General features: G+C 41.7%; 1 long non-coding RNA gene and 1 pseudogene across 1 annotated transcript; one reads left to right on the top strand and one right to left on the bottom strand.

Annotated features, from left to right (window-relative positions):
* Positions 1–4,346: 4,346 nt before the first annotated feature.
* LOC109890108 (augurin-B-like) lies at positions 4,347–9,672 on the top strand (annotated as a pseudogene).
* Positions 9,673–13,331: 3,659 nt separating this feature from the next.
* Positions 13,332–25,263, bottom strand: LOC116374165 (uncharacterized). Its single transcript, XR_004209944.1, has 3 exons — positions 25,072–25,263; positions 23,410–23,511; positions 13,332–13,383 (listed from the first exon to the last, which is right to left on the bottom strand). It is a non-coding gene; the product is annotated as an uncharacterized LOC116374165 (long non-coding RNA).
* Between the last annotated feature and the right edge of the window lie 1,993 nt (positions 25,264–27,256).

The raw sequence follows: 27,256 nt of genomic DNA, 5'->3' as shown, positions 1-27,256 counted from the left end.
CTAACCGACTTGCCAAAACTATAGTTTGTTAACAAGAAATGTGTGGAGTGGTTGAAAAACAAGTTTTAATGACTCCAACCGAGGTGTATGGAAACTTCCGACTTCAACCGACTTCAACTTTACCAACAATAGACTGGTAGCCAATTAGTGTGTATAACCGACGTATGGTATATATTCAGTATATAAATGCATATTGGAATTGAGACAGACAACAGGCCTAGAGGTGAGTCTTGTTCTGTTTTTAAAGTTGTGTCCTGTGTTTTTATTTAATTTACTATTGATATACTGTCTGTACACCACAATAGGAAATAGACCAGTAACTGTACCATCTCTCCTAAGGACAAGGACAAAGATGGTTTGTCCATAATCTGGAATAGACACATATACTTTTTCACAATGCCACACTAACAAACACAGCAGTCCTTGATTTGCAAGCTGCAGAGAGGATCAATGAGGTATTCAACACAACAAAAGAGGGCACATTGTTGCCTTGCCTCCTGTCTCCATCAGCAATGAAGAGAAAGAGAACTGATGGTAAATATCCAATTATTGATTTCACATAATGCCTTTTAAACACCTCTCCTACCTTCATTGAGCGGACAAGGAACAAGGAGGTTGCAGAATTTCTTATACATGGTGGTGTCATTTTGGTTGACAGAAATCAAAAGTAGGGAAATATATACAGTACTCGTCAGAAGTTTGGAGACACCTACTCATTCAAGGGTTTCTCTTTATTTTTACTATTTTCTACATTGTAGAATACTAGTGAAAACATCAAACTATGAAATAACACATGGAATCATGTAGTAACCAAAAAAGCGTTAAACAAATATATTTTAGATTCTTCAAAGTAGCATCCCTTTGCCTTGATGACAGCTTTGCAAACTCTGGGCATTCTCTCAACCAGCTTCATTAGGAATGCTTTTCCAACAGCCTTGAAGGAGTTCCCATATATGCTGAGCACTTATTGGCTGCTTTTCCTTCACTCTGTGGTCCAACTCTTCCTAAACCATCTCAATTGGGTTGAGGTCAGGTGATTGTGGAGGCCAGGTCCTCTGATGCATCATCATCAATCTCCTTCTTGGTCAAATAGCCCAGCCCTTACTCCGCCTGGAAGTGTGTTTAGGGTCATTGTCCTGTTGAAAAACAAATGATAGTCCCACTAAGCCCAAACCAGATGGGATGGCGTATTGCTCCAGAATGCTGTTGTAGCCATGCTGGTTAAGTGTGACTTGAATTCTAAATTCTAAAAGCACCCCCACACCATCACTCCTCCAAGCTTCACGGTGGGAACCACGCAGGAGGAGATCCTCCGTTCACCTACTCTGCGTCTCACAAACACAGGGCGATTGAAGCCAAAAATCTCAAATTTGGACTCATCAGACCAAAAGGACAGATTTCCACCGGTCTAATGTCCATTGCTTGTGTTTCTTGGCCCAAGCAAGTCTCTTCTTATTATTGGTGTCCTTTAGTAGTGGTTCCATTGCAGCAATTCGACCATGAAGGCCTGGTTCACACAGTCTCCTCTGAACAGTTGATGTTGAGATGTCTGTTACAGTGGTGATTTTAGCATGTACATTTTTGTTGATGCCTGCCAGCAAAGACACTACACAACACTAAACAATACATGAATTGCACTTTATAAGCGACAAGCGGTGCCCACAAACTGTTAAAGCTGTCCCAACGGCAGGCCTTTCCTTCCAGCACCATGGAGTGAATCCTTACCACCGCTACACCTGGCTATCAGCGGAGCCTTGTCTGGCAGCGAAACAGTTCATTCAGCCTCGTTTACTGCCTTAAAAAAAACACACAGTATGACTGACTTGCCTAAACAAATGTGGTTTCTACTGACAATTGAGATGTACAAACCATGGCATAAGGGAACAATGAGCAGATAAGAGGCATTCTGTAATTTCGATTAAGACATTAATGAGTGAGCGACGACGGACGTAGGCAATATAACTACAGTATAGGTTCAAAACTTTTGAAATGTACAGCGACAGAATGCAGAACATGGGCCACTCTTACAGTATTTTCCCTGTACACCAAGTCAGATAAGGGGAGCATTTAAGCAGACATTAAAATCTCTTACGATATTAGATGATGGCATTTCTCAAAACCAGGTTATAGGCTACATGAGTCAGAACAGTAATGTTAGACAAAATTGAGAGGTGGAAATAGACCAAATTATTAGGGTGAGGCACATTGGCTACTAACAGCTTACTACACAACATACACTTAGTATTACTGTCTTAGCTACCGTATACATATCTCCCTGGCATATGACATAATTTATGCAGCAGCATACAGTACATTTTTCGACTCACTCCTTGGCTTGTGATGTGTTCACTTAAACATGAAGGTGGCGCGGCGGTTTTGTCATCAGTCTGGCATTCTCTGGTGGGAACTCTGGTGGGAACACACAGCCACTCCATTGAATAGCAGGCTACTGTTACTGATAGCTTTGCACTGCTTGCAGTTAGCCACCGATTCCTTCCAAATGACTCATTTGATTGTCGACTTGATTTTGATGATGACTGCTAGCTAAGACTTTGAAAGTAAGATGTTGACATGATCAGTCCTATCAAAGCTACTGTAAATATAACGTGATTTGATGCCATTCTATCTGTGGCCAATGACCTTAAGCCTTCTTGGATGGGCACTTCTAATATATAAAACTCTATGGCAGAACCCAAGGGACAAACATTTTCAAGCTCTAACCTTAGACTTGGGGGTGACGTACTGTCCCATGAGTGACAGAAATCTGAGTCAATCATGACAGAAAACTGAGCCAATCAGGCGCAACACTCTGTATTTTCTGCTGGCTTGCCCCACCACCACAGAAAGCACTGAGCTAGGCTGAAACACCTGCATTTTGGAGCTGCCTTACTCAAGAAAGCAAAAAAGAGACCATGTTTGTATGATTTTATTAACAAAATGAAATTGTTTTTTAAAATATTGTTTGCAAACGGATATGTGACACGTATTAATGTCAAAATAACAAGCAAAACAGGCAAGCCTAAAAATGTGGGGCCCTGAATGACGGGTCGTCACTGGTCTGTTACTTGAACACTGAAGCATTTATTTGGGCTGCGATCTGAGGCTGGTAACTAATGAACTTATCCTCTGCAGCAGAGGTAGTTCTGGGTCTTTATTTCCTGTGGTGGTCCTCATAAAAGCCAGTTTCATCATAGCACTTTTGCGAATGCACTTGAAGAAACTTTCAAAGTACTTGACATTTTCCACATTGACTGCCCTTCATGTCTTAAAGTAATGAAGGATTGTCGTTTCTCTTTGCTTATTTGAGATGTTCTTGCCATAATATGGACTTTTTTTTTACCAAATAGGGCTATCTTCTGTATACCCCCCCCCACTTTGTCACAACACAACTGATTTGGCTCAAACGCATTAAAAAGGAAAGAAATTCCACAAATTCACTTTAAACAAGGTACAGCTGTTAATTGAAACACATTGACTACCTCATGAAGCTGGTAGAGAGAATTCCAAGAGTGTGCAAAGGGTGGCTACTGTGAATAATCTCAAATATATCATATTTCGATTTGTTTAACACTGTTTTGGTTACTACGTGCAGAATTGGGATAATTTCATATCAAATCTACTGCCCACCATGTAGAGAGGACTAGTCTCCATGATATTGGGGCGAAGGACAAACTTCAAATAAAAGTAAGGAAATTTTATTTAATTCAAATGTTTTTTTTTCTCTCTGTGGGGATGTGTTTTTTCATGTTCAGAAACATCTGTACTTCCCTTGAGATATTTAGCTCTTTCTGTATGGAAACATGCCCCAGGGGAAAACTTCCTTGAGCAGATTTGTTGATTACAGCATCATGATGCTATTTTTTAAGTTACTACTTGGTCGGAAAAATGCACACAGGAAAATTATAATTTACTGCTGACTGTGTGGAGGAAATATGATATGGAGGTTTTCTGTGTTGTCTTTGAGGAAATGTTTCTGTTCTCAGTGTTTCTATGACATCACTGGTCAGGCTTGACAGTTGTTTGACATAATAAGGTTATGGTTAGTTGAAGTGTTACTGATAGCTTGTAGATTGTCTGTAGAGCATCTACAGATGGACTATCCAAAGAAAGTGTTACCCATCCAACAAACATATCACCCACACATTAAACGAGAGAGAGAATGACCGAGTGCTTCTGTTTGGCTGGGTATTCCTTTTACGACATTCCTGAACCGGCACAAGCAGGTTTTCCTCTAGGGAGGAATGTTTGTTCTCTGGGCCTGTGGGGAGACTCCTGCTTCCACTGCTCCTGATTCTCCTCCTGCTTCCTCTACCCACTGCTTCCCGAGACTCAGAGAGACGGAGACCATGGCTTTCCACAACCTCTGTCTGCAGGTTCTACTGCTAACGGCCTTCCTCTCCTACTGCGCTCACTCAGGTAAAAACCCTTCTGTTACTCACATCCATATTGTACATTTGTGATTGAGTGTACTCACTGACCCATCACATTTATACTGTACATTTGCAGGTTGATGCATTCAAATGTCATAGTATGTTGCCACGTGACAAAACTGTTACAGAGAACAGAGATTTGGAAAAGGGTGCCAGCACGCCTGTCTCGATACATTATCCCATCTCTCTCTTTTTTCTTTTTTCTTATTTAATTCCTGAGATCAGCAGAGACTGGATTTGTTTTTCATTCTTCTCGAGGACAGTGTGACGTCTGATTTTGAAAGAGTTCAGTGGCTATTCTATCCGCCTTGTAGCCACCATCTTGGATGCTCTGTCGGAAGCTTTGATTTTCACCGGGAGAAAGAATAATGGTTAAGAGAGAGAGGGAGAAAAAAGGAGAGGTAAAACCATGAGAAGAGCAAGAGGGAGGGAGAGTAAAAAAAAAAAGGGAGGGTGGATTGAAGTATTTGCGTGTGGAGGACAAAAGGAGGTCAAACCAAACCACAGCTCCTGGAGGGAGGATTTCACACCCTCGTGTCACATTGTTTGTCCGTGAATATCACCCTCCTACCGTCTACTGTCTGCTAGCTAGAGGAAGGTCTCCGCTCTCTACCTCTCGAACCGGCCGTCTAACACCAGACTACAATCAAATAACCACATTGATACAACACATTCGTTACCCTTTACACTTGTGGGAATGGGCCTGTATGGATAGGGCTACATGGAAATGTTTCTTACAGAAGAAATATGAAAAGCATATGCATAATCATGGTAACAATTGAAAGGGAACCGTTTTGGAGATAATGGGGAAGTGATTAGACCAAAGTTGGGCACACCTGACAAGACTGAATCCAAACATTACACTGTTGATTTTATGTGCATTTTACTGTACTTTTTGCCACATTTGTTGAAAACAAAATCTGAAAATACTCTGGATATATTCTGTAACATGACGATAATATTTCTGGAGAATGTGGGGTAGGTGCAACAAAAACATTTTGAAATGGTTTGAGTGAGAGGACTAACTGGTGTCTCCATGTGGCCACACCCCTCTCCAAAGTGTGCACAGTTCCTAAGCAATGTCAATGCACTTTTATGACTAAAAGAAGAGTCTTCAATTATGTTTTTTGTTTTTTTGCGCTCCTAGCTGTGCCGTTGAGGAACTACAGCAAGCATACTTGCAGTTGTTTCATTTGGAACACAACCCTGCGTCCCTGCCATCCCTGCTTTGGTAACACTTCGATTAACTCAAGTGTTTTTCAAGTATTGACATGGTGAATGGGTATGAAGGGAGGGATATACTAGGTTTTTGTATACTGCATTGGTTTGACGTCTTAATAGCAGAATTGTAACACTTAAATGTTTCAGAATTAGATTTCTTAGACACTCCTTACATGAACTCTCTCTCTGTCATAGGACATAACAATGATACACACTAAGTGTACAAAACACCTGCTCTTTCCATGACATATAGTAGACTGACCAGGGGAATCCAGGTGAAAGCTAGAATCCCTTATTGATGTCACTTGTTAAATCAGGTTAAAGAAGGACTTTTAAGCCTTGCGACAATTGAGACATGGATTGTGTGTGTGTGCCATTCAGAGGGTGAATGGTCAAGACAAAACGATTTAAGTGCCTTTGAACAGGGTATGGTAGTAGGTTCCAGGCGCAGTGTGTCAAGAACTGCAACGTTTCCCGTGTGTATCTAGAATGGTCCACCACCCAAAAACATCCAGCCAACTTGACCCAACTGTGGAAAGCATAGGAGTCAACATGGGCCAGCACCTTGTAGAGTAAATGCTCCGGCAAATTGAGGCTGTTCCGAGGGCAACTTAATACAAATATGTTGTTCACTCACTGTACGTCTTTCATAGTAATGATATAACAGTTGATACAAACTGATGTAATGTTAAAATCAAGTAGAATATATCTGATTTGTCTTTATTTTAACCTCTTTTGTCTGTGCGTCTCCAACAGATGGCGCAGGGGAGAACAAGCTCCACAGACTACTGAAGAAAAGAGATGGTAATATGGATTATGGCTGTTTCTCATGAGAAACATCTCACAGCTGAGACTACACACACTGACTACACTGAGCCACGCTACTGTAACGTCTGCTTCCAGATCGCGCTCTCAAACACATAGATCCCCCTGAATGCAGTTCACTCTCCAGATCCCAATCACCTGAATTCTGATCACCTGTTCGCACACCTGTATGTCATTTACACACACTATTTAGTTCAGTTCATTGCACCCCATCATTGTGAGCTATTGTTTGTTTTGATACACATTCTATTTGGAGCTCTGTTTATTTCCATATTAGTCCTCCTATGTACCATAGTTTTTGGCCATCCTCACTAACGACGCCTTTTTGCCTATTCCCTGCCTGTACTTCTGCCTGTCAGATTTCCTGTCGTCAACCTCTTGCCTGTTCTCCCGGACGACGTTACTAGCCTTTTCCCTGTGTGTACTGTTACCTTTTTGGACCCCCCTGTGTATGACCTTCTGCCTGTCCCTGGACCCAGCTACCTGCCTCCTCCTGTGGTCCTTCGCTAACAAACACCTGCTGCGCCCTGCGCTTTAAACCAGCACGCTTGTCTCCAATCGTATTCATTACAACTACATCCACATGTCTGCATCATTAATGTCAGGAAAACAATTCACCTTTCACTTGCCTAGTTAAATAAAACGTTCAATAAAAATAAATAACTTTATCGACAAATCCACCTCAGGCGGTAAACTTTTCACACTTGTCTAGCTTTGAATAGCCCTGTCATGTTCAGACAGACCTTCATGGCACGCAACACACGCAGTCCTCTGTGGGATGAGTGCCTGGACTGATAAGTGACAGTCTCAGATGATGATGGCTTCATGAGTCTTATTAATAATCTAAAAACACCCGTTGATATTTATAGTGTCGCTGATGCAGCCTTTAGGCTCCTCTCCTGTCTGTCCTGGCTGCTGCTAGTCGGTCAGAACCACTCTGTCTCTCAGTCACTGACAGCTCCCCTGCTCCCTACACACTTCCCCCTGCCTCCGACCCTGCTGTGGGTAAACAGGTGTGCTTATTGACTTCTTTACAGCCACACCTTGACCTCTCCTTACCTGTATTTTCTTAGCGGGTTGGCGGTACGAAGCCTGCGGGGGTGGCGGTGGCCCCCTCCAAGGCCAAAGAGTTCCTGACCTCCCTACGGAGGCCCAAGAGGAACATCTGGGACCGCAGCAGGCCAGATGTGCAGCAATGGATCATGCAGTTCATGCACATGGGGTATGACGAGGCGGTAGGTACACTGCACCCTTCACAATGCACTGCACACACAGACACTTTACCCATTGGTCAGTAAAGCATTCCTACAGTCCTGAGAGTGATCCGATCTGGTAAACTACAACTGCATCATATACTATCATGTATTATAAAGTGGGTGGTTTGAGCCCTGAATGCTGATTGGCTAACAGCCGTGTTATTTCAGATGGTATACCACAGCCATGACAAAATATGTATTTTTACTGCTCTAATTATGATGGTAATCAGTTTATATTAGCAATAAGGCACCTCGGTTGTTTGTGGTTTATGACCAATATACCGCGGCTAAGGGCTGTATCCAGGCACAATGCAAGAACAGCTATTATCCATGGTGTATTGGCCATATACCACACCCCCTCATGCCTTATTGCTTAAATATACAATTCCATGTAACATTACAAACAACTGGCTTACAGGAAGAATGTACAGCACAGTACCAGCACATTCCTATTATGTTCCTAGTTATGTTCCTTATACCATTCATCTAATCTGAATTATTTTCATTTAATATGGTTATAGAACCTCTGACTATATCTCCATCCTTGTATAAGTCCCATGGTGGCATTTACAGGAATGATAGGTGAACATATGAAAAGGTCAGTCTTTTGTGTTTGCTTCAGACTCATACAGGCTGTACAGAGACATGACTTCCCGTCTACAGCAATGTCTTAGCAACACAACGCAACCACTCTCCGCCGTCTAGACAGCTCTATTATAAGGTGTGTGTGGATATTTATATGGCAGCCGGCGAGGCTGTGTGATTGGATTAATGCCGGTATCTGTAACACATGTCTCTTACCGGGGCTCAGCAGCTGTCCCCTGTGTGTGTGTGTCAGTTCACCCCAGCTCCGACATCAGTCGACGAGGGGCCGTAATATTTCCCTCACATCTGCGTCCATCGTCCAACAGCGGCGGACCTGTCCAAACCTTCTCGTCACATGAAGCCTAATAGAAAACGTGTCAGTTAATTGTTCAAGAAAAAACATGCACAAACGTACGGCTGCCCTCTAACGCCAGTCATACGCTAACTCTGACACACCGTCCCTTCCAAGACTTCACCTATTCAGACATGTTTACACTGCTTTAAGTTGATCACCCGCTGGGGTCATACATTATATACAACAACAACAAAAATTTATACACTCAATGTACTGCAAGTCACCTTGGATCAAAGCATCTGCTATGATATTATTTCATTGTATCTCCAATTGTCCTCGAGTTGGATCTCTCCAACTACAGCTGTCACACAAATACACACACTGTGTCATCTAACAACTTGTCTCTATTCACGCTCATTCAAACAAGTTCACGAGTCTTCTAGCTTGATTTCGTTAACGTTTTATCTCTTGTTGTACATCCATCCCACAGAGGCTTGAGACTGACCTGTCCTACTGGATGGACCTGGCCCGGTCGTCAGACCAAGGTCGCCAGGACCATTATGACGAGAGCGTCCCCCATCGGGCCCCAGGACCCCGGTTCCTACAGACACGGCGCCAATGTCAATTATGACTACTATTAATTGGCCAGCTGTGATTTACTCAGTTTCTCTGTCTCAACATAACAATCACATGAGCTTAAAGAGAGAGTTCTGAGATTTTACATAGCAAGATATGTGTTCCCTTAGACGACTTCAAAGTAAGGAAATAAATGTTGTTTTGTAAAATCGTTGAACTGTCCCAATCACATGAAGGCTTCCCTCTTCTGTGACTTATCCCTCTGATGCTATTCTGCACACATACAGTAATGTAGCCTTCTCTGTAATGCAAGAAATGGAGCTAAGACATGCCTGTCCCTGACTATGGATTGGGTTTCACTGTCTCTACATTGTATCCTTTGCTGTCTGGGAGATTGAGACCTGCTGATGTACATGCTGTGATGGGACCACAATGCATTGGGTTGATCTGTCTGAATAACTAAATAAAAGACAGTCAAAACCTTTAATAATTCATGACTCTTGTACATGTTGTGTCCAGTGTGTGGTGAACCAGCAGAGCGTACAGATACAGGCAGTACCTCCACCAGCCTGTAGATTGAATGCCAATCGATCCCTAAACTGATGCGGAGAAACAAACCATCATGGTGAAATAAAGGCCAAGGAGGGGCGACACAGCAAGCTGAGGAGACAGCAACTCAGACCACAGTCAACAGTTTATTGGAAGAAACAGACGGAGGTTAAAAGAGGAGAGAAACTAGGTAGTGAGTGCTATCCCTTCTAACCTGTGGTTTGTACCGCTGAAATGGATTTTCTGTATGATTGGGAAAAGTTAGTGCTGTTTTGGATCCTTGGGATGTCCCTACCCTAAACCCTAACCTTAACCCTTACCTAAACCATAACCATTTAAAATGTCAACTTCATTGTGTTCAGATCAGAGTAGGGACGTCTCAAGGGTCCCAGATAGCACTGACTGATTGGGAAGGTTTCTGCCACTACTGTGTAAATAAGGTGTGTTGTGTTTGAGTTGCTCTCTGTGATAGGGCTGCCTTATACAATTGTCAACAGTCAGAAACTAGCAACAGTGGATGATAGAATGTTCCACTCTGAAGCACAATGCGAATATCTGTCAGTGATTTGTTCATGTCCATACTCTCGTACAGATAAGACAGAGTCTTGTAGTGAACTATTGATTTTTGCAGTTGCTGTACACACACACTAAACAAATCTGTAGGGGGGCAAGACTTTGTAGACAAACAGCAGTATGGACTGAGCGGTATGTTATTGCTTTCATATCCCTAGCTTCCTGTACATCTCATAAGTTCTCCTAATCTGCTACAAAAGTCATTTCTGAAATATCGTGTGAAAACCACGTCTCTGTCAACACTACACCAGGGAGGTTGCTCCCTGCTCTGTCCGCCTCACCATACGGACAGATGCCAGAATATTTCCTCTGAGAATAGCGACATCACAGTTTCCCGTCTTTCTATTTCACACAAATCAGCCTTATCGCAGCCAGTTAGATTTCCTGCCTCTAATTTATACCACAAACAAGTTGATTTGAATAATAATGTACACTACTGTTCAAAGGTTTGGGGTCACTTAGAAATGTCCTTGTTTTTGAAAGAAAACACATTTCTGCAAATCTAGATATGACACAACGAATGCACTTAACCTAAATAGCACTGTTAACAGTAATCCAAATGCAATCTATACATGCAGTATAAACAGTGTAACTACAATGCAATGTACAGTAGTAGAAATTACAATGAGCTTTGTCGAGAATACAGTATTTAAATACACAGTACATGGCAAACTGAAGCATACACACTTGTTAATCCTGTGCAGCCAACACACCTGATTCAGCTAATCAAGGGGCTTGTTGGTTTGTTGAATCTGGTATGTTAGTGCTGGGTGAAAATACAAAACCTTCATCCCTGTGGGTACCCACTACCAGGACCAAATGTAACATATATGCAGGGAAACAGGCACAGAAGGTGTGTTTAATAATAATCATGAAGTTAATACCAAACAGGAACCAAAAACCAATACTGCCTGATGAATGAGACTTACTGAGGACTATATGAAGGGAGAGTAATCAGGGTGGTGATGAAGTCCAGGTGTGTGTAACGATGGGGAGCAGGTGTGCACAATTTTGGTTGCCAGGTGTACGCAATTTTGGTTGCCAGGTGTGCGCAATTCTGGTTGCCAGGTGTGCAGAATTCTGGTTGCCAGGACCGGTGGTTAGTAGACCGCAACATCGGGCGCTGAAAGGGGGGAAGCGGGAGTAGACGTGACACCAGAATTAGAGAGAATGCAACTGGAAACCTGCTATAAAAGAATGAGCGACATCAGGGAGAATATATTGTCTTAAAGCTAAACTAAGGATTATCGCTTTAAAAAAAATGGTATGTTGACTATCATTCAATCAATGGCCGTGGATGCATGCCTCTGGGACACGATACACCACAGCAAACCGCTCAGCCCATCAGCACAACATAGCTTCTACATGGCAGTTTTAGTTCATTAGACAAATGCTCTTTCAGAGATCTCTATTTTCAAACAGTCCATCATATTATAGATTTGGGTGATGAGATTGGAGAGGCAGTGGGCCGATACAATAGAAACGTGGTGGTTAAAGTAATGTCATATCGTATATGTGTTCTATCGATTCCCGGGGTCACATACACATGAAAATGTATCTGAGTGCTTCGCCGTTCAAGCAGTCAGAAATACAGCCGCTATGACGCATCATACCGGCTGTATTTCTGCCTGCTTGCATGGTGAATAGCTCAAAGATGCACAAATACGATATATCATTCAAAATGGGTGAATCTTTACTTTAACTAAGTTGATTAGTGTTGATGGAACTGATGCCACACACACACACACACACACACACATTTTTATGATGCACTAATTAAAGACAATATAACTGCGAGTGTCACTGACGTGCTTCCTGCAATTTATAAAAATAGTATACCGGTATACATTTTTTCTATCAAGGATGATGGAAGTAGTTCTCAGGTTCAGTCAATGTAGATGTGTTTGAAACTGTACAGTTGAAGTCGGAAGTTTATATACACTTAGGTTGGAATCAATAAACTCGTTTTTCAACTACTCCACAAATTTCTTGTTAAACTATAGTTTTGGCAGTCAGTTAGGACATCTATTTTGTGCATGACACAAGTCATTTTTCCAACAATTGTTTACAGACAGATTATTTCACTGTATCACAATCCCAGTGGGTCAGAAGTTTACATACACTAAGTTGACTGTGCCTTTAAACAGCTTGGAAAATTCCAGAAAATTATGTCATGGCTTTAGAAGAGCCGTGACAAGCCGGAGAACACCATCCCAACCGTGAAGCACGGGGGTGGCAGCATCATGTTGTGGGGGTGCTTTGCTGCAGGAGGGACTGGTGCACTTCACAAAAAAGATCACAAGACATCAGTCAGGAAGTTAAAGCTGGGTTGCAAATGGGTCTTCCAAATGGACAATGACCCCAAGTATACTTCCAAATTTGTGGCAAAATGGCTTAAGGACAACAAAGGTAAGGTATTGGAGTGGCCATCACAAAGCCCTGACCTCAATCCCATAGAACATTTGTGAAAATGCGTGTGCAAGCAAGGAGGCCTGACTCAGTTACCCCAGCTCTGTCAGGAGGAATGGCCAAAATTCACCCAACTTGTTGTTGGAAGCTCGTGGAAGGCTACCCAAAACATTTGCCCCTAGTTAAAACAATTTAAAGGCAATGCTACCAAATACTAATTCAGTTTATGTAAACTTCTGACCCACTGGGAATGTGATGAAAGAAATACAAGCTGAAAGAAATAATTCTCTACTATTATTCTGACATTTCACATTCTTAAAATAAATTGGTGATCCTAATTGACCTAAGACTTGACATTTTAACTAGGATTAAATGTCAGGAATTGTGAAAAACTGAGTTTAAAATGTATTTGGCTAAGGTGTATGTAAACATCCGACTTCAACTGTATGTCATTCAAGGCTTGTTTGATTCCAGCACAGCTTGCTAACAGCCTAAGCACTTCTTCTCTGCACCACATGCTATGAAGTAAAAACCCCTCGGGGTGAGAGTCTGGCTCCTCAAACAGACAAATTAGAACAACTCCAGTTGGAGCTCCATTGACAGATCATCTACCTTAGAGGGATGCGAGTCATTTTCTCTCGAACCCCTCCACGGTTGAGGATGCCTGCAGATATAAAAACAGATATTTTCATATGATCCCAGCTCCTCTAGTTTCCTTCACTTCGAAAAATGACAATAGCTCAAATTGAAGAAGTGTGGAGTTTATGATGGTCCAGATAGACGGTTCCTATGCATCATCATAATCCACAAAGGACAGGCAGGACTTGATGAAAGCACCTCCCTGAAGCCGCAGGCAACGTGGTCACATGACACTGGAGAATAATCAGCAAAGATCAGTGTTGCTTATTGACATGTGAGATGAGGAAACGCAAAAGTGGATATGATGGTTCTGTCTTGTCTCATCAGACAGAACTATTTCTACAATGATCCCTAGGCCTCTGTCACAAGCTTTCATCCTAAATGGCACAAACGTCTATCGAAAACAAATCACTTTCATCATAAACTTCATAAACTCAAAACATCATAGACTCAAAAGACATAGCCTACATACTGTATGTCTGCATGAAAGGTCTACTCTAACTAAATCACCCTCTGCCCTCTAGGACCTTAATACAGAATCCAGGCAAGGCTGGTTAGAAGCCAAAGAGGAAACAGAAGAGATGTCAAAGTCCTCTGTCTTTTCACATCCAGTATTCATCCAGTATTCCCCTGGGCTCACACCAAAGTCTGTGTGTGATTGGTAAACCATGTTCCAACCCCAAAGAGAGATACTGGTCTTGTCTGGCTTTTATGCAGTATGCACTGAAGATCGGCCACTAAATTACTGACAGGGACGGATGAGGACAGTCAGGAATACATTGACTCACAGGGAATTTTTAATGACACTTCAGAATTATTTGAGAATGACAAAATGTGACATTTCAACCCATAGAGGGAAATAGAGGATAATAAAGTGTTCTAATGTAATCTAAAACCAAATCCTAAAAAAACAATGGTCACATGGGTGTTCTTTGGCCTCTACTGGTCCGGGTTGAGGTTTGTTTTCTCACCAGAGCGTGGGCGAGCATTGTAGTGTGATTGACTTTGTCTAATAGCCCAATGCCATGCCTAGTTACCACCTCAGCGTTTAATTAACTTATTCTGACTCCCCGGCCTCCTGATGCCTTCTCTGGACATGGCATATGCTGTGAACATATTTCACTTAGATGCTCTGGGCGGACTACAGACATGGAAACCAAACAGAACTAACTGGAATATGAAGCATGCTAAGATGCTCTGGGCGGACTACAGACATGGAAACCAAACAGAACTAACTGGAATATGAAGCATGCCAAGATGCTCTGGGCGGACTACAGACATGGAAACCAAACAGAACTAACTGGAATATGAAGCATGCCAAGATGCTTTGGGCGGACTACAGACATGGAAACCAAACAGAAGTAACTATTCAAGTGACATTTTAAAGTTTTCCATTCGTCATTTATTATTTAAATAAAATGTTGTATTTATAGTATCTCTTAAAAAAATATAATTTATCAGAAGCCATGTGACGTTTGTCCCAACAATTAAAAATATAATTTATCAGAAGCCTTGTGAAGTTTATCCTAACAAAGTTGTCTTTTGCATGATGTGTGATATCTTATGTTATAGTCTTGTTCAGTCAATCACGAAGACAATAACAATGGTGACCTTTTAAAATGAGGCATCAGACTCATTTAACAGAAATTGGATTGATGTTTTGAATTTCAGGAAAACCGAACAAATTTGAAGTCCTGATGGCACAAAATCGATTGAGTCATCTTGATGAGACATTAGAGTCTGTCACTCTTTTGTATCCAAATGATGAGAATTTAAATCCAACTATTAAACAACAGACAGATTTGTCTGGAAACCTTTTGATAGCACCTTCTGTTGATGAACTTTCTGCTTCACCAAATACCTTTTTATTGCACTAGCAAACCTCAAATTACAGGAAATGTTCAAACGCTGCATTGAGATCCTGAGTGACGCAACAGTCAAAAGGCACTGCAACTCAGTGCTAGAGGTGTTGCTACAGACTCTGTTTAGATTCCAGGCTGTATCACAACCGGCCGTGATTGGGCGTCCCATAGGGAGGCGCACAATTGGCCCAGCGTCGTCCGGGTTAGGGTTTGGCTGGGGTAGGCCGTCATTGTAAATAATAATCTGTTCTTAACTAACTTGCCTAGTTAAATAAAGGTTAAATTAATCATTAAAGTGTCCTTAACCCAATGAGTCCCACCACGACGCCAGCACGTTTTGGACTTCTAACTCCTTTTAAACATTGTGCGTTTGAGCAGACTTCTGGGTTGTAACATTTGATTTGTCTGTTTCTTCCGCATCTGTTGGTACCATTAGTCTGTGTGATGTAACAGGGGCTGAGCTAAAGCGGTGTTTGTGAGACGAGGGAGGACGCCCGAAGGGGCCTGGGGCCAGTTCTTTTTATTTAGTATATAGTGTCTGAATGATTTGTGCTAAAAACTATAAAAAGGCCATCTACGAAAAGGCTGAGACTCTCACGAACACTCACATGTTTGCTCTAGGACACTTCTATATAGAAGATAATTGTAAATCCCAGGACATAGTATCTTTAATACTGTAATAAGCTTACATTGTTGCTGTCACAAACTCCAAACTCAATAAAGTTGTCACTGACTAGTTGGATATTCATTTCCCACTGAGCAAACCATTTCTGTACTTACAGAGTTCATCAATTCCTTTTTTATCAGGGGCTGTTGTGACTGTTTATGTCAAATAGTTGTGTGTTCTACTTGTAGCCCTGGTTGTCCTGAAAAGAAAAATGGTAAAACATTTAATTGTGAGTTTAAATATAAGGGCTGAACATAAATGTGTTTTTTTGCTGGGGTCTCGGGACTGACAGGGTTAAATAATGCTCTCACTTTAGGTCTTGGTGGGGTGTACAAAGTGCTCTCATCACCTCCCAACAGAAATAAACCCTTTTCTTCTTTGTCTGACACATCATAGATCGGATCATACATCATTCCAGGCCACAGTACGCCAAATGGTTGCCCTTGATTACTTCTGTGTCCTCAACTCTCTTTCCAATAGCGTTTAAATGTCATCTTCGTTGTTCTCTTTCAGTCTCTATACAGGTCCCTGCAGCAGTCTTTACAACCATTTACATGCAAAGTGCAACACTTCCCCCAACCCTTCTAACACCCTCCTGCACCACCTCTCTCTCACCACACTGTAAAACAGTCTTGTTGTTTTGACACTATTATACAATAAAACAGTAAAGTATCATATTCATTATTTTCAGCAAATTGCCATAAATGACAATGCACTCTGGGTGATTTTAGGCGTAAACAGTAAATGATACTATAAATTCAAAAGAAACTTTGGTTTAACAGTACATTACTGTAACTGCACAGCATTGTTGGATTGGCAACTGACAACTTTTCAAACAGTTCTGAGTGATAGGATTGAAAGATGTCTGAATATTACACTAATGGAAAACTGATCTACATGGTACATTTTTACATTTATCAACAGTAAATACTGTGAAGCACTACACTCCAGCATACTGTAAATGATGGTGCATTGTGGGAAAATGTCATGGGCAGGGAAATAATTGCTGTATTTCAAAAGGGTAATTTAATTCCACCCCACAGAATAGAGTACTGTACAATATTTTTGTACCGCCAAAAACCATTTGACCACACTGTAAAAACTAACTATTTTTACAGTAACTTATTGGCAACCAGTTCTGTAAGTTACTGTATTTTTTTACAAAAAAAAAAAACATTTTACAGTATGTTACCGTTAATTACAAAGAAATTGGTTTAAGATAAGTTATTTCGTGGTTGCATGGTGTTGTTGTTTCTGGCTCATTAACCTATTTTAAGCCAGAAAGAAGCTACAGAAAGAAGCTTAAGCCAGAAAGAAGCTACCGTAATTTCCGGACTATAAGCCGCTACTTTATTCCCACACTTTGAACCTCGCGGTTTATACAATGATGCGGCTAATTTATGGATTTTTCCCGCTTTCGCAAGATTCATGCCGCTGCCAAAAAACTTAGCACCGTCACATAATGTGACGTAAATCGAGCGCGCTCAAAACTTCCCATCATTCTGATTACGGTAGTAATTTTGTCACCCTCATCATGGCAAAGACACTGAGAAATGCATATGATGCAGCTTTCAAGTTGAAGGCGATCGATCTGGCTGTTGGAAAAGGAAATAGAGCTGCTGCATGGGAGCTTGGCCTTAATGAGTCGATTATAAGACTTTGTAAACAGCAGCGTGAGGAACTGACTCAGTGCAAAAAGACAACAAACCTTTCAGAGGGAAGAAAAGCAGATGGCCCAAAGTATTTGCAGCCACTCGACATCAGTGTAAATCGTGCATTTAAGGTGGCGTTCCGTGTTCAGTGGGAGGCTTGGATGACAAGTAGGGAGAAATCTTCACTAAAACGGGCCGCATGCGAAGAGCAACTTATGGTCAAGTCTGCCAGTGGGTCCTGACAGCGTGGAGCATTGTCAAAAAATCCACTATCATCAACGGGTTTCGAAAGGCTGGACTGCTGCGTGTTGAAGGGGCAGCATGAGCTCAGCGGGGTATTTGCCTCCGGATGAAAGTGACGAGAGCGACAATGAAAACGATCCAACATCGGATGAAGCAATTCTGAGGCTATTCAACTCTGACACCGAAGGAGATGACTTCAGGTGGTTTCAGTGCACAGGAGGAGGCTTGGTAGGCTACTGTTTTCATTTTTGTTACAAGCCGTGTTTCGTTTAAAGGCTGTGTAAAGTTCATTTGTTTCAATGTACCGGTAGGCACCTGCGGCTTATAGACATGTGCGGCTTATTTATGTACAAAATACATATTTTTTAATAATTCAGTGGGTGCGGTTTATATTCAGGTGCGCTTAATAGTCCAGCAATTACGGTACATTTGTGCTACCCATTAGTGAGAGTTCTGTACCAATTTAACTGATATGTGGTAGTTGTGCCACAACAATTAAATGTGTATTGGGGACAGATTGAAGTGGCAGCAAGTCTCAAACCTTTAATGGTTGAGTACAGTATTTGCCATGTCCTTTGCCCTGTGGTCACCTCCAGTTTGGAATACCAAAAAAGGTGGTATTTTATAGCACTTGCACTTTCAGAGGCCTTAGCAAAGGCTTCCAAACCGGCATTCATTGATATTCTGTAATATGTAAACACATTACCTAGCAGCCAACATACTTTCACGATTCCCATGCAATTACGGTAAAATACTGTAAAATACAAACCCCATCTGCCCCGATTGAGTTTAATTCATCCATTCGTTACAATTACCAAAATAAGATTACAATTATACACTGTACTGTTGTTTTATGGTAAAACAAATATTACAGTAACACTATTGGATATTTTCTGCATCTTTCTTCCCACGCCAAACCTACCACTGGTGTAAAATACTGTCAAATATGGTGATGGATCTTTGATGTTATGGTGCTATTTTGCTTCTGCTGGTCCTGGGGCCCTTGTTAAGGTCAATGGTGTCATGAACTTGACCAAGTACCAAGGCATTTTATCCCAAAACCTGGTTGCCTCTGCTAGGAGGCTGAAACTCGGCCACAAGTCGATCTTCCAGCAAGACAATAACACCAAGCACACATCAAATCCACAAAGGAATTTCTATTGACCATCTCAGTCTCTGGACTTGAACACTGTTGAAAACCTGTGGTTTGAATTGAAGAGGACAGTCCATAAGTACAGATGAAGGATATCAAAGATTTGGAAGGATTCTGTATGGAGGACTGGTCTAAGATCCCTCCCAATATGTTCTCCAATCTAAAAAAACTTTTTAGAAAAATAATCAGTGTCATTATTCTCGGTTGGAGAGGGTGCTGGAGCATTCAAAACAGGGGTGCCAATAATTTTCCCCCATCTTTATGAAGGGTGCCAATCCTTTTGGTATTCAGACCCCTTGAATTTTTCCACATTTTGTTACGTTACAGCCTTATTCGAAAATTTATTAAAAAAATAGAAATCAATCTACACACAATACCCCATAGTGACAAAGTGAAAACAGGATTTTAGAATTTTTGGCAAATGTAATAAAAATAAAAACAGAATTACCTTACATAAGTATTCAGACCCTTTGCTGTGAGACTCGAAATTGAGCATCAGGTGCATCCTGTTTCCATTGATCTACAGAAGATGGCAAGTTGGCGCTGACAGACATGGCAGCTCTACTTCTAGCTCCTAAGCAAATTTGCAGTATTTCGTTTTTTTGTGTGTTATGTACATTAGCTCAGAATGTTTTTTTTTTGTTATTGTATACAGCCGGAAATAAATTTTTGATACCAGAGCGGCATTAACTCCCAACATTACGACCAGGAATATGCCTTTGTTTGTACCCACCAGAGCAAAACCACATAACCTGAAGCCGCATTTATTGTAGCTGGGGATTTTAACAAAGTACATTTGAGGAAAATGCTACCAAAGTTCTATCAACAAATTGACTGTAAAACACTTGAATACTGCTACTCTCCCTTCCGGGATGCCCACAAGGCAAATAAGGTATTTGCAAACATTTCTACAAACCTGTTTTGACTTTGTCATTATGGTGGTATTGTGTTTAGATTGATGAGGAAAACATTAATTTGTTCCATTTTAGAATACAGCTGTAACGTAACAAAACATAGAAAAAGTGAAGGGGTCTGAATACTTTCAGAATGCACTATATTATGAGACTGACCCTCTTCTTCTTCTCTCTCCTCAGTGCCACCGCCGCACATTGAACAAGGCTCCTTCAGCTTTATTACAAATGCTGCTGGACCAACTAGTCTTAACGAGAGACTGTCAGTCTCCATGTGTTCAACCACATGCTGCTAATACCGCTTGGCCCCTAAAGCTGTTCCAAAACCCAGAAGAAATCAGAGAGTAATGTTTCAGGTCCTATTTGCTCTCATATAAATCAGCTCTGGAGAGGTTAGGTTAGCATTGCTGCAGCGGCAAGGATGTGTATGCGTTCATATCTTTGAAATCTGTGTCGTCGTACTCTTCACCAGGTCTCCACATGTGTTCATGTGATAATGCGTGTGCTGAAGCTCTGCCTACGTATCAATCAAGGTTACGCGTAGCACTGGTGTTCCTAATGTTCCATGGAGATAGTCATGATAGGGTTCCACAGTGTGTGTGTGTGTGAGGGGTAATAACCAATCTGTGGAGAGGAGGAGAGCAACATGAGATAGAGCAGAGCTGTTTTTATAGGAGACAAGCAGTCCCTAAAGGAAATAAAGAGAGGAAAGCTCTCAGTCAGACACCAGGTGTACCAGCTCAAACGTATGTTCTGTTCAGACATATTTAGAATGTTGAACTTATGGCATGACATTTTCTTTCCATGACAACTGAGGTGTACAGGTAACCTGTATGTTGTATTATGTTACACGATTCCCCAATGCTCCACATGTGCCCACCAGGGGTTTATCTCCACTGGTACTGCATGAAAAGGTCATGGCCCATGACTAAAAGGTCATGGCCCATGACTTACATTCTCAACAATGCCTCGATATATTTTTTAAAAATCAAATAGGAATTCCATGATGCCGGCAGTGTTACAAAGTGTGGGGCGATTACCAAAAGGAATACAGGAAATAGCGGACAGAGATGATGGGAGAGTCTCACTGTCACGTATACTCCCTCTCCGACGTCTAGGTCACCAGACTGCTGATCATTTCTTACACCTGTCACCATCGTCACGCGCACCAGCGCTTCATGACACTCACCTGCACTCCATGACACTCACCTGCACTCCATCACCTCCTTGATTACCTTCCTTACATCCGTCACTCCCCTTGGTTCTTTCCTCAGGTGTTATTGGCTCTGTTCCATGTCTGTGCGTTGTTCGTGTTCCTTGTTTTCTGGTCCGTTTATTAATTAAACACTCACTCCCTGTACTTGCATCCCGACTCACAGCGCATTCGTTACAGATCAACACCTCACCAAAGGGAAGCATCAGGGAGGGCTTTTTGTTTTTGTGTTGAAGGTGAGGTCGGGTCTAGGTTCTGCTGCCGGAGCAACCGAGGATGCCTCAGCCGACTCACCAGTCTTTCATGCCTCAGCCAGTACCTCGGGGTGTCAAGACTCGGTTGGCGGGTCAAGCGTCTTACCGAGGATGCCTCAGCTAGCTCTTCAGGTTCTCAAGATTCGGTGGGCTCGGTAGGCTCCCATGCCACAGCTGGCTCAACAGGCTCCGGCTTTCCAGGCTGATTCGTCAGGTTCCTGTACCTCGGTGGAGGCGACTGGTCTGCTCCTGATCCTCGGGATCGTCCCTTTGGTCAGCGTCCTGCGGCTGGAGTTGCACGTCGGAGTACTGTTTCGTCTGGTCCTTCGGCACTCAAGGTCGCCAGGTTCCCGCGCACCAGCCGGCTTGACAGGTTCCCGCGCTTCAGCAGAGGTGACCGGTCCGCTCCTGATCCCCGGGATCCTCTCTTTTGTCAGCATCCTGCAGATGGAGCAGCGCATCAGGGAGGGGGTACTGTCATGGATAATCCCTCTCTGGCCTCTAGGTCACCAGGCTGCTGATCATTTCGCACACCTGTCACCATCACGCGCACCAGCGTTTCATCACTCTCACCTGGACTCTATCACCTCCTTGATTACCTTTCCTATATTTGTCACTCCCCTTGGTTCTTTCCTCAGGTGTTATTGACTCTGTTCCATGTCGGTACGTTTTTTTTGTGTTCTTTGTTTTCTGTTCCCGTTTATTTATTAAACACTTACTCCCTGTACTTGCATCCCGACTCACATCGCATTCGTTACACTCACAATTATAAGCAAAAATAAAGTGGCTAAGGTAACATAACAACGTCGTAAACACTATGCAGCACAAACCCATGGGAAAAAAACTAAAGGCATAGCCAAGCCAACTACAGTTAGAAACACAACAATTTGGTACAACGTGTTATTGCCGGAATAACAGTGGCTTGTTAAGTTGACTAACAGCCAATCCAGTTACAATCTGAATCCCCTCTTCTGCTGTGAGAATACGCACCAATAGTCACATAGCGAGGGAAGAACCTTATCTGCCTTGCCCTACAGAAACAGTGTGACCAAATGTGTCGAACTCAGAGGGAGCTATTCAGAGGGGACTCAAAGGTTTGTAGAGCTAGTTGAGAGGGCCTAATGAATTGATCTCGTTTTCAGCTATTATTGATTTGTATTTTATTTTTATTTTACCTTTATTTAACCAGGCAAGTCAGTTAAGAACACATTCTTATTTTCAATGACGGCCTGGGAACAGTGGGTTAACTGCCTGTTCAGGGGCAGAACGACAGATTTGTACCTTGTCAGCTCGGGGGTTTGAACTCACAACCTTCCGGTTACTAGTCCAACGCTCTAACCACTAGGCTACGCTGCCGCCGGATTACAAGACGTCGCATGACAGTGAAAGTCCGATTGACCTCAGGCTCAATTTAATCCACTTTATAGTGCGACTGACAATTAAAGGCAATGTTCCCGGGGTCGCAGAGACTGCATTTACGGTAAACACTGCATATGTCGCCTCAATCGGAAATGACCTTTAAATGTGAACCCCTGCAATCAGGTGTCATGTAAGGCTCTGAGTGGTCATCCCCACGAGAATCAGTGTTACCCTTGTGTTGAACACACATTATTTTATCTTGATAGGCCAACTAATATTCAACAGGATCCCACTTATCGGGAATGCTTGATTGTAATGGTAGTGGTTACCAGACAGTTGTCAACAATCAAAATCAATAATGTTGCCACAGAATGGACAGAAATGACAAATTCTGAAATATTTTGTTAGACCCAACCTTGGCTGTTCCCTCCCACTTGTTATGTTCATTATCTCCAAAATGTTTGCTGAAAGATGAAACAATTATTAACAGTTATCTTTTCCTCCTGTCACGCATCCTTAACAGAGTCCAGTGATTAATTTACATTTGTCATTTATTTAGCAGATGTTCTTATCCACAGTGGTGGATACGAATACTGAGCGAATACGAATACTGCATCTATTTGTAGAATACCTAAAGCAAAATAAAAGTGGTTAAATTGAAAATGATTATATGAAAACATTAAAAAAATATATAAAAACAGATTGATTCCCAAAAGCACAGCATCTCCTTCACCTACCTTCTCTATGTATCGGAGATCTGATGTTCTCAGTTTTCTTCTAAAGATGATGCACCGTCTTCCCTCTCTTTCCTACTGTGCTTTCTACTTCCATCCCTTTGTCTGAATGGATACAAACACAGCTTTAGTTCTCTTTTCTCACCTTGAAATTGGTTTGCACATTAACATGGTGAGAAACTACAGTCAACCATTTTTGCTAGCTGAGATGAAACTAAAAGACTGCATTTAGCAGGAGCGTTTAATCACATTTTTCCACAATGTATAATGTTATAGGCTAAGTCCAAAATGGCACCCTATTCTCTCTATATATTCTGTGCGCTACTTTTGACCAGAACCCTATGGGAAAGTAGTGCAATATAAGGGTATAGGGTGCCATTTGGGACATATCCTCCAGTCTTTTGTGACCTAGATTTAATTGTGGGTGCTGAGATTAATAATGTAATGTTAACACCACACAAGTCATTCAAGTGGAAATGAGAGCGTTTTAAAACTACTTTGCAGATATGAAACAAACAGTCAATCATAATAGTCAAACATATCAAATTCACAGTTTATGATTTAAAACCAACTTTATAAAAAGGTTTTAAAAACTTCAGTTGCGCTGCTTTTGTGTGTCCCGTTTACAGCGTGCGGGCGGATAGTGTACACAGACACATGCCACAGTCCTAGCTAGGCTACTAAAATGTTGCAGTCTGGCTTGGGCTTTTAAAGCTTGACATTAATAACCAAAAAACAAAACATGCAACAAAACATCATGCAAAGGAGAAACATGTAGGCCTAATACAGCAACATTTGAGCAGTAGCCTCGGCTGGCTACTCAACTACAATACATTTGAGCAGTAGCCTCGGCTGGCTACTCAACTACAATACATTTGAGCAGTAGCCTCGGCTGGCTACTCAACTACAATACATTTGAGCAGTAGCCTCGGCTGGCTACTCAACTACAATACATTTGAGCAGTAGCCTCGGCTGGCTACTCAACTACAATACATTTGAGCGCACCAGTGATCCATGCACTGCAACAAAAAAAAGTAAAACGTGCATAAAATGTTACAAAACCAATTTTTCAACAATGGCCCGTTTGGGTCACAGTTGCAAGTTTTTTTTTGTAAAATCAAATAGGCTATGTCTGGCCCACGAATTCATTGTTTTTTCAATATGGCCCATGCTTTTGACACTCCTGAGCTAGCGTATCTATTTATGTAGCTTGCTATTTATTTAGCAAGCTAAAAACTTGGAGCGTGTTATGTCATTGGGGGAGTGGGGGACTTTTTACCCTCATAATTTTTCGGTGGCTACAGCTGGAGGTGCAGGTGTCATTTGGTTAGCTAGCAAGAAATGTGAATCATTTTGCTGGCTCGCTAGCTATGCTGAACTTGAATGACTGCTATCCACACTTAGCATATATCTTAGTTGACAATCAAATGTATTTGGCATTGATCAATTGGGCGGGCAAGCTTACAAGTCTCCATTCAGTTGAAAAATGCGGGTTGGGACAAGCATGTATTGGGAGGCAAGCTGCAGAAGGCCTACTAGCTGAAAAAGTTTGAGAAGGTGTGTCTAATGTTTCCTCGTTAGATTTGAGCTCATCTTGCTCTGGCTAGCATTAGTTGTTGATCTTGTTGTTGATGTGCATAAACAACTGAGTGAGAGAGTGCCTACCTTTTCATGGTTGTTTCATCAGTAGACCTGTAAAGTTCCCAAATGTAAGAGGACTCCAGTGTTATTTGTCAAAATCCATTCAGGTGTATTTTGTGGCTCTTTGCAAATACATTTAGGTGAGCTAAAGTCGTGCTGTTGCTACTGCCTGTAAACACACAGTCCAGATCAAACTGAATGATGGCAGGCCCATGTGGCAAATGGCTTATTTGCATATATTGGCCTACTGTAGCTCTGATTGGCTAGACTCCGGTCCTGGACAATATGTTTTTTATTAGGTTTTATTTACTGCAGTGTCTATTAATTGTCCAAATGCACAGGCGCTTTCTCACTCTATATTGCTATAGAATTTTCACAAATGCCTTACTATATGTAATTCTCAAACATTCTATGAATTTATGAAAATGGCCATATCTTAAGTGCTCGCTTGTCAGAAAAGTGTTATATTTTTCCTGGGGTTGTATATGAACAGATTTGAATGAGATTTCATGTTGCTAAAACACTGTTGGATTTACTTTAGATATAAAGATGAATCACCTTTAACCTGGATGTGTCCCTCCATCCATACTCTTCATCCACCAATTATTAATTATTTCACTCTGTATCAAACACACAGCAAATCAAACCCTGGCTCCTCTGTCGGCTGATATTACTGGGGAAGACTGATGGTAAAAGTGCTGTTTCCTTCCTATACTAATATATTACATTGGAGAATGTGACAAGTATGAGCTAAGACTAATGATTAGCTTATACACTAGCACATTCTCCATACTGTATCTTCCACTCCATGCACATTCAGTGCAAGCACATACACCCTCAACTCACACCCTCTGTATTTTACTAATAATGATGATCCAGAGGATTCAGACTAGAGTGTTAAACAGCTTGAACAACAGCAAAAACCTCTATCAGTTCACAACCAGCTTGTGTCTGTGTGTGTGCGTGCATCAGTGGAGGCTCCTCCTCCTCAGAGGAGAGGACCATCCTCAGTGAATTTCATAAAAATAAAAATGGTAAAACATTTAAAAAGTTATCCTTTTTAGATAAAACTATACTAAATATAATCATGCCACCAAATAACTGATTAAAACACACGATTTTGCAATGAAGGTCTACAGTAGCCCCAACAGCACTCTGTAGTGTAGCACCATGGTGTAGCCGAAGGACAGCTAGCTTCTGTCCTCCTCTGGGTACATTGACTTCAATACAAAACCTAGGAGGCTCATGGTTCTCACCCACTTCCATAGACTTGCACAGTAATTATGACAACTTCCAGAGGACATCCTCCAACCTATCAGAGCTCTTGCAGCATGAACTGACATGTTGTCCACCCAATCAAAGGATCAGAGAATGAATCTGGTACTGAAAGCATAAACTACAGCTAGCTAACACTGCAGTGCAATAAATGTGGTGAGTAGTTGACTCAAAGAGAGCGAAAGATAATAGTTGAATAGTTTTGAACAAATTAATTTCTTCCAAAATGAAGGAGAATCAAGAGAGTAAGAGTCATTTGTCCCCCCTTTCAGTTTCACTTACTTAGCTAGCTTCTACGGGATCGGTGTCCCTATTGCATATACCCTTGAAAATGTATCAAAAAATATTGTCCAGTATTGCAATGCTCCACTGGATTAATCTGAAACTTTGCACACACACTTCACAAGATGCTCTGGCTTGGCCCACTCACTGGTCAGCAAGTTGGTCGGTGTGGATCACAAATGGCTCCAGCAACTTCAAAAGCTGCTCTAGTTTGGCCCAGTCACGCTCCGTCGCTCGCCCTCAAATTTCTTCCCTGTTAGCTAGTGATAGCTAGTGATAGTGATGCACAAGCTAGGCCTTTCTGAAACATTGCCATCTACTGGTAGCATCTACCCGGCAGATTCAGAAGCTTCAAAGTCCCATTCAAAAAAAGCTTGAAAACCCCATTTGAGTTTATATGAAAAAAACTCTAATTAAACATAATTTTATATGTAGCTAGCTTCTAGTTAGCCTTCTCAAGCTACTGTTACGTTTGATAAAAAGTTATTCTTAGGTAGTTTGCCTCTAACTTCACTAGGGTAGTGCGCAGCATTCTGAATTTTGGATGAAAAGTGTGCCCAAATTAAACTGCCTACTACTCAGGCCGAGATGCTAGGATATGCATATAATTGGTAGATTTGGATAGAAAACACTCTGACGTTTCTAAAACTGT

This window comes from Oncorhynchus kisutch, linkage group LG5 (assembly GCF_002021735.2).
Source record: "Oncorhynchus kisutch isolate 150728-3 linkage group LG5, Okis_V2, whole genome shotgun sequence".
Taxonomy (NCBI): Eukaryota; Metazoa; Chordata; class Actinopteri; order Salmoniformes; family Salmonidae; genus Oncorhynchus; species Oncorhynchus kisutch.
This window is presented reverse-complemented; position numbering and strand designations above follow the sequence as displayed.